This window comes from Crocodylus porosus, unplaced genomic scaffold (genome assembly GCF_001723895.1).
Source record: "Crocodylus porosus isolate Cpor-Errol unplaced genomic scaffold, CroPor_comp1, whole genome shotgun sequence".
Lineage (NCBI taxonomy): Eukaryota > Metazoa > Chordata > Crocodylia > Crocodylidae > Crocodylus > Crocodylus porosus.
Window position 1 is genome coordinate 7,015,869 of NW_017728911.1, and position 9,008 is coordinate 7,024,876.

Sequence of the window (9,008 nt, forward strand, 5' to 3'; positions counted from 1 at the left end):
GAAAGAAGAAGAAACCCAAAAAAACACAGCAAAAAAAGCAGGGCTGTAGCATACACTGCTTGAAACCAGAGCTTGGACAGCCAGAGCCACTCTCCAGCTGCCAGCCAGGTTCCATGCACCCGGATTGCCACTGCTGCAGCCCTGGGAGGCCCCCAGGACCCCAGATAAGGTTGCTGAGGCCAGCCCAGGTGCTGGTCCCTGCCTCCACTACCCTACCCAGGGCAATCTGGGGCATGCCAGAACATGCATGCAGGGGCATGCCCGGGGACAGCTAGCAGTGGCACAAACATGTGCCACTACTATTTGTCCATGGAGAAACGCATGTTCCCACTCCTGGGGACACACCTCCTTTGTAGTCAGTTGCGCAACAGAATTCTTAAAGAAGCAGAGCAGAGATGTTTACATCAGATTTTAAAACAAATAACTCATTTCATATAATACAAAGCATAAGAAACCATGAACTGCTATCAATTTTATCCATTTAAGCAGGACAGCACTGGAACTAGATACATATAAAGTTTTTGAAGAGTTGGAAAATAAACTCACTTTATCATTTTAAATCTAGATATACAAGGATGCCTATGGTACCTTATACTCCAGGTAACTTAATATAAATTACAATAAAACCACACCCTAGCTGCATTAAAAAAATAGTTACAGAAACTCTGCTTGTCAAATTGCCACCTCTTTCATCATCATCTAGGATACATAACCTCAATGTTATTACCTATTTAATAGATTGCCAGTCTGCATTTGCTAAAGTCTGGGATCTGTACCATTTAAAATTATGTTTCACTGAACTTAGTGAATATGTATGTCTAAGGAACTGTATAGTTTTTCTACTGTATGTTATAACATACCTGTTCCATTTGTATATAGTGATTTGGCACTACCAATATTTGGAGTTATTTTGGAAAAAAATCGTAAGTTTGCAGTTATTTAGAAATGACAAGTGTAAAATGGAACTTCAGGTCCCACCAAAACTTTTCCTTAAGGAGCTTACCTAGAACTAACCTATCCATTTTGACTAGATTTTCTATCATCTTTCAATTTCCTTCTATTGTTGTTTGCATAAAAGCCATCAACACTTAGATTGATGGACACCATTTGGAAACCTGGATAGGTACACAGAATGCACTTGTTAATGTGGATATTTTTTTTTCAGTTTTTGAGAGTAGCAGTTTGCTCCTAACATAGCAGATCTTGGATATTTGTTAAATTCTTGGTTCCCAAATCCTTCTGAAAAAAATGCCAAGTATTTAATTTCTTTTCATTTCAGAAATATTTTGCACAGTTTTTATTAAAATGCATACTTTAGCATCTTTTCAATTTGTGGGGGATGGAAATGATTTGCTAAAATATTTCAATACATAGCTAGAGTTTGATGTTTTGTAGGCCTATGCAAATCTCTCCAGAGTGCAATGAAAGTATCATATGTTCTTGCAAACAGTATGCACCTTTTCCCAAAAAACAGCTTCTGGAAATTGGGGTACACATTATAAGAAAGGAAAAAGTAAAAGTAACTCTGTGCATGGCATTCCTTAGGGAGTGGAACAATGAGCAAGCTGGGCAACTCAACTGCTGCTATTCAATGACTTACTCCAAAGAACTATTTTTTCTTTATTTTGCTTTTTAAATTAAAGTATGCATCTTATTCCAGGGCATTGTATGTGAGAAAATACAGTAATAACATTGGTGCATTATGGGCTCAACCCTGATTCTGTTGAAGTTCATTAGAATTTTGTTATTAAGTTTAATGGAAGAGTGAATCCTACATTTTCCCTGAAGAGTCACAATTGTTCTATTTAGCCAAGGGTGGATTGTGGGGGAGGGTGAGGGTTGTGCAGTCTCTTCCTCTTTTGATTCCCATTCCACCCAAACTGTAAAAATAACTGCCTTGGAGGGGCAACAGCATTTCTGCTCAGGTACAGCTGAGAGTCAATTGACTTTAGGGCTCATTATCATTTCCCTGATCCCTGCTAATTTCTATCCATTCTACAGGTGTTAATGACCCTCTCTCCCCCCGGCACTCCCTAGCAGACCTGGAAGTGCTTCTGGTTCACTTCCGGGTCTGCTGCTGAGCATGCTGGGGACCCCCTTGCGCTCCTGTGGTACACTCCAGCTGCCCCAGCATTGCAGCATTCACAAGCTGCCTAGTACCTTGAGGTATGTAGAAAAAACATTTAAAGCTGTGTCTATATCCGAATTGCCCTATCTTTCCAAATCTCTCCAAATCGACTTGGAGGGTTCCGATTCGATTCAGCGAGATTAAAGGGTCTTCCTGATTCAGTGGCTGAATCCGAATCGAATAGGGCCAAATCTCCGCCGAATCAAATCAGAAACCAAAGCTTCGCACAGCCCTAACAACAACCCAGTTATCATACAATATCAATAGATTGTTAACCCTTCCATGCAGGGACCATGTCTTCATATTAGCTTATATAGTACTAAGCAGGACAAGATCTTAAAAAATAAACTTCAGTTCTTACCCAAATTCTAACTGGAGTTTATTAGTGATACTGGCATGTCTAAATGAGATGCTAAACTCACAGTAGATTAATTCTACTGTGCATTAGCATGTCAAAGCAAAAGCCATGCTAATGTGCAGTAGAGTTAGTGTACTGTGCATTAGCATCGCAAAAAACCTGTGCACCGCTGCTACTGAGCACTAGCACCAGTTTCTGTGCATTCAGTTAATAATGAGCATTAACAATAGCGCATTAATGAATGTGCAGTGGTGCCAACTGTAAACCAAGTATTAGTTCAATATAAACATGAAAATGGGTCATGTGGTCTGTAGAAGGAATCAGAGTTTAAAATGTGTAATCCATTTGCAATAGTCACTGAACAGTCATTCCTACTTGCATATATCAAATACCTGGATTATAAACAACCAGCATCTCAGCAGATTGAATAGACTGGGGGCTATCTGCCAGTGTATATCATCTGGGTATAATGGCGATGGCCCCAATTCAGCAAAATGTGTAAGTACATGTTTAAGTCTACTTTTAAAAATTTTGCCAAATTGGAGCCTATCTGTGAAGTATGCTTCTCTGTACTGGGTTTTAAATTATTCCCTTCTTTTATATAACATGATAGTTTGCATGCGAATCACCAGGTGCATTGAGATTCAGCTTTTTACTCCATTTTTGCACATTATTCCACAGAAATTAGCTTCATTTTTGTAGAGTCATAATAAAGTCCAAAGAGAAGAATCTACTTTTTCAATCAGTTAGCTAGTAACAAGAAATAAAAAGAACCATGCATATGTGCTCAACAAAATAAAACAATAGATATAAAATGAAGATAGTTTTATTAAATCATTATTCTAGAACACCATGTTTAAAACAGAAGCCTTATGAAAAGCAGTTACTATGCAAGGAATGCAACCAATTGTAATTTCTGCCATTTATTCTTCAACTTAATTGACAAATTACAAACTTGAAAATATCAATTTAAAAGTAAATATTCATCATTTTTACTTAAAAGAATGCAGATCAGTAATTATATATGTGAATTATTGTTTTTCAACTTAGTGAAGATGGAAATTTTCCAAGTTTCTTGCTGCAAGATACTGCAAAGACAAAAACAACTTTGTACCAAAACACTTTGCATTCCAGCATGTACTCAAGAATGTTTCTGCCATACTAACTAGTGACCACAGCCTACAGAACCTCATACCTGTCATGTGACTAAAATGCATTTGGACTTGCATGAATCATCTTCAGTATTTTCAAGGTCACTCAGTCACCTTTAACTCTATGATTCATTTCTTTTACCTTTGCTATAACCCCACAGTTAACCCCAGTCAGAATTATTGCTTTTTAAAAAACATGAACACAGATTGTAAACTGATATCAGATTCTCTCTATAACTGTTTTTAGGTTCAATCTAAGATATTTCTAGTCATTATGAACTGCTGTGTCCACTCTACTAGCTGTTCATTTTTGCATTACACTTTTTTTTGGTCTCCTTTGCCAGAGTGGCTTCTTACTGGGCTAGTAGGCCAGGCTCTGCACCTAGCAGGGTATGCTACGGCGACATAGTAAACATGATCTACATGTGATCACCAGTTAATGTCACTGTAGCAGCGCACTTCCCCAGTATAGCATGCTGTTGCAGCAACACAGCTGGGAAATTTACCCATGCACCTCACGCACAGTGCAGTAACAGTCCGTACTGTGCCGTACTTTAGCACTTCTAAAGGATAGTACTAAAACACAGCACCGTAGCAAGTTCACCATGCAGCGACATGTAGACATGCCTGCGGTATGGTAACAGGCACTATATAAATAAACTATTCTTTTCATATTCCAGTTTAGCAGCAGTTTTGTCATTTGCTCCATAGTAGCAGCTGAGAGCTGTGACAGGGCAAAAACTGGATTTTTCAAAATCTCAAACAAGTCAGCTATACAGAGCCAAATTATTTTCCTTTCACTGAAAATATGTCAGATGTCACAAAAAGCTGAACTTCCTAACTCCAAATCACTGCAGTATATCAGTCAAGGGTATACAGAGAACAGGTCACTTGATGAATTACTTCTGGAATACCACAGGTTTTGAGGTACTCCTTGAAACATTTGCCCTATCAATTCTGCATACCTGCAACAGCTACATTATGATTTCTTTGCTATCATTTATTTTTTTGGTTTAAGATTCAAAGTCACCGATATCCAGCAAGCCTATAGCTTTATATACCCACTTTTATCTCTAAAATGGCTGATGTATAAGGCTGTAGCCCAGGCTGAGGGTTACACCTAACATTGCATCCTTCTGCTTTTAAGACTACCTTCACAGTTGTCAGCCCAATTCAGAAGAAGGCTAAATTATGGTTTTAAGACAGTCCTTTGACAGGCAATTCTCAGTGGCATCTGCATAAGTGGCTAGGCACACTGAACAGCCATTCTTTATTCATGTTATTTGTATGTGCACTACTTAATTCCCATCCCCGTAGAACCTGCCAGTACTCAGGGAACAGGCAGAACATGGCCCTTATGCCACTTCCTGCTCTACAAAAAGTTTAAAACTCAACAGTCATCCTGGGCCTCTCACCAGGTTATTTTGGGTTGAATTTCCCAATCTGATGAGGAGGTGGAAGAAGACACATGTGTTTGGTAAACATATATTTTAATGGCACCAGTTTCAAGGTGCTTAGACGTTTAGACTATATCACAAAGATCTAGGAAGTATGTTAGTTGGCAAAGTATGGCAAGCCATCAAGGGTGTATGATAAATGAAATTATGCGATTGTGTATCTACATAAATACATTTTGCCTACGTGTGTTCTGCCTTGGTTATGAGAAGTTTGATTACTTTACATAGAATAATAGCAATAATATTGATGGAATTATGTATTATGGATTTCATAAGCACTTCCATAGGAAGTTCTCTCTTTAGACAAAGAATTGTATGTTCCATGTATAAAACAAATTAGTATTCTGATGGTCAAAAAGAAACAGTTGGCCAAATTCTGACACTCCTGCCCAGATTGTAATCCCATTCTCACTGAAGAAGGTGGTAGAATTCCAGTGGAGTGTAACCAAAGGGGAAATGCCCATCAGTCATGGCTCAGGCTAAATCTCATAGATTTTAATGGGAAATTCATTTGAGTAAAGGCTAAGGATTTGCCACAAAACATATATCACCCAGAAGAATTTTTTCAGTCATTGCTATTTGAATGCTGTTTGTGATGATGTGATGATAATCTGCTGCCAAAGAAGAATGCACAATGTGCTGCCGGGGATTATCTACAGGAAAAAATAATTATTTCTAGTAAAACCAGACTGAGATCAATGAATGTAATCTTGTAAACAAAATTCTCACTGATGGTTTCTTATTACCTACATATACATGTAGAGTCCAACAAATGTTAGCTTGGAAAAAAATAGAGCAAAAACATAAACCAGGTTGTGCATACTGAAGTATGTATGACAAACACTCAGTTGAGGCTTCAGTAGTTCTGAACAGAGGAGACACACTGAGTATAACTGATGTAGCTGATGTCAGTTCTCTAATCCTGGGACTATCTTCAGTTTCAATACAGATTTGAATAATTTAATCGTTCTTTCCAAGAAAGTTCAGCAGGATTTTATTTATGAGGGGTAAGGGAAAAATAATGTTCTTTTTGCAGTGAGACCCCACTTCTGATCTCTCTCTCATGTTAATGTTAATTCTACATAGAATAAAAATAGAATCTTTTCAGAAGCATCTTGCTCCCCTTCTGCCCCTGAGGCTGTGAATCATGGTTCCCTGAGCTTTCTGCTGACAGAAGCAGAGTATGATTGTAGCTCATTAGGAGGGCAGTCTGGCTGCAAAGGTTTTCCTGGTGATTGTGGTAGCATTAGTCCCATACATTGGGAAATTCTGTGCATTATTTTTGCATGTTCTTATAAGAAGACCACAATCCTAGCTCCTCTATTAAACTTCTAACTGGTGATCTTATTCCACCACATTTTAGTCCTTGAAAATACCTTTTGTATTAAAGTTTTTCAGAGACTCAAGCAGGGTAGAATAAGATTGCATTTAGGTGTCTAATAGAAATAGGATCTGTCCCTAAGTGTGTCCATATCCTTCCTCCTTCACCTCATCAACAGCAAGCTTCTGATCTTTATGTTTAAGGTCCTACACAGTTTAGCTCCATCTCTTACTACTTTGTTCCTGCCCCCTCCACTCCACCAAAAATACCAGCCTTCTCTACTCATTTTCCTCACAAGAGCCTCTATGTTTTTTTCCATGCCACATCTTATACAAAGGACACATCCTCCACATGGCCACTAACCTGTTGTTCTTCAAATACAGGTTTTTTCAACATCCCTTTTAACAGTAATGCCTGTGGATAAGTGCCAACTGATAGCCTTGTTACATGGACAGCGGGACTTACAGTATTTACAGAAAAAAAAAATCAGACAGATAAGATAAATTAGTCCATTCAGAACTTGCTAACTGTGTATATATCTGGTCTCCATATTCTAATTTGTTTTTACTAGTATTTCTTTTTGTCCCTTTTCCCTTCCTTCAGACTGCTTCATACCCTTGTATCATTTTTTAAATAAATAACAAACATCTTTTTGAAAAAGGAATCATCTTTTATCTTGTGTTTTCATGCTATACAAAAATAAGTGACTTGCTCCATACAAGGATAAGTGGGTGGAATTTTATAGCCTTTGTTACACAGTCAATTAAAACTCCATCTAATTATCTTTGCTGCCCATAACATCTACCAATACATAGCACAATGGGGGGTCCAATCCTGACTAGTGTCCATGCAATGCTCTACTTCAAAAAACAAACAGCAGCAGCCCTATAATGGCAACAACAACAACAAAAATAATTTTAAAATCATCTTTAGGGAATCTGAAGGTAGCTTCAAAATGTTTGATGAGCCAAGCACCACAAAAATAGGGAACATCTGGGATTTTGCTGTTCAGCCAATTCCTTTTTTAATCTGCCTGTATGCATAAGGCCTCCAATTTACCTTCCTCTGGGGATGCTGCAAGTCACAGCTCTGTATAAAAGTTACTAATGTCTTAATTATGAGTAAATGGGGAATAAAATATAACTGTTAGTAAGCTTACATGCTGGGGGTAAAATGCAAACAGATGCATTTAGCGACAAATCCTGGAAAGTGCACTGAGCAAACGGTTCCTTCAAAATTTTCAAAACAGGATCAAAAACACCCTTCCTTTCTGGACTGCAGTCACTGCTGCTGGGTATAACAGCAGAAATGCACTGAACCCAACCCATTGCTCCTCTGCTATTCCTTTCTGTGGCTCAGAGAAGCCTCGCTCTGAGATACTCACTGGCTGTTTCCCCACCATATATGCAGAAAAATCATTCTTGTTCTCCCACACTTCAGTACAAAGAATAGCCACAGAATGCAGAAGTTAGGTCAACATACTGTGCAGCTCCTCCACCATCCGGCAAAATCCCAGCAATTCCATGGTATTTATGGCACAGCCCAGTGGTGCTCAATCTTTTCCTCACACAAGATGGATTTGTTGCTGTGGGCTGGTTTGTAGGTCAGATCAGGTCCCATGAGCCAGGATTGGGCCCTACACTGGTTCCCAGGGCCCTGCACCACCCCCCAGTGCTGGCTCCTGTGTTCCTGGATCAGGCCCCAGGACACATCCACACACAGATCCAGTATGCTATCCAGTCCATTGGGTTCTCCAGGGGTCTGGAACTTTGACAGCAGGGGAGCAGGAATTACTGCTACTACTCCCGCACCACCAGATTTTTGGACCAGATGGCATGGCTCAGTGGGCTGGGAGTTGAGCACCCCTGGCATAGTCCTTCTCTATGTGCTTGAGTTAAGCATATGCTCAAGGACCTTGCTGAATTATAGCCACTGTTATTAGCAAATCTAGTCCAGTGTGATGGATTACAGAATTACAAAGATACAATATAAAAGAAAAAATAGAACTTCAGGTGGTACAAGAGGCTGAAACTAAAATGTCAGCATGTTCTGCCAGTACTAGAAATTTAACCCAAGTAACATATTTTCTAAAATGTTTATCGTCTTATCAATTAGAAAAAAATAGAACAATCCTGGTACCGTGGTGCAGGGAAAAAAAAAATCGTGGGCTGACATGGGTTCTTACAGTTCATTTGTCATTGGTTAAATACAGGTCTCAAATATTCTGTACATTTCTGGAAACTGAGAATATATGGTCATATTGTCAATTCTAGATTGAAAGATTATTTCCTACATTAAATAAGAGATTCTCTGTTAAATGAGATTTGTCAAATGAGACCTGTGGCATTGACACCTACACAGTCAAATGGGTCGTTAGTTGACTGGAGGGCTGCACCCAGAGAGTGGTGGTGGATGAGTCCTATTCGACCTGGAGGGACGTGGGCAGTGGGGTTCCACAGGGCTCGGTCCTTGGGCCCGCACTGTTCAACATCTTCATCGATGACTTGGACGAGGGGGTAAAAAGCACCCTGTTCAAATTTGCTGATGACACTAAGATGTGGGGGGATGTGGGCACGCTAGAAGGGAGGAATAG

The 9,008-nt window shown here is 39.3% G+C and overlaps 1 protein-coding gene across 2 annotated transcripts in view; it reads left to right on the forward strand.

Annotated features, from left to right (window-relative positions):
* The window catches only part of NRG4 (neuregulin 4), a 97,731-nt gene that overhangs the window by 47,768 nt on the left and 40,955 nt on the right, over nt 1-9,008 (forward strand). The gene's annotated exons all lie outside the window — the stretch shown is intronic.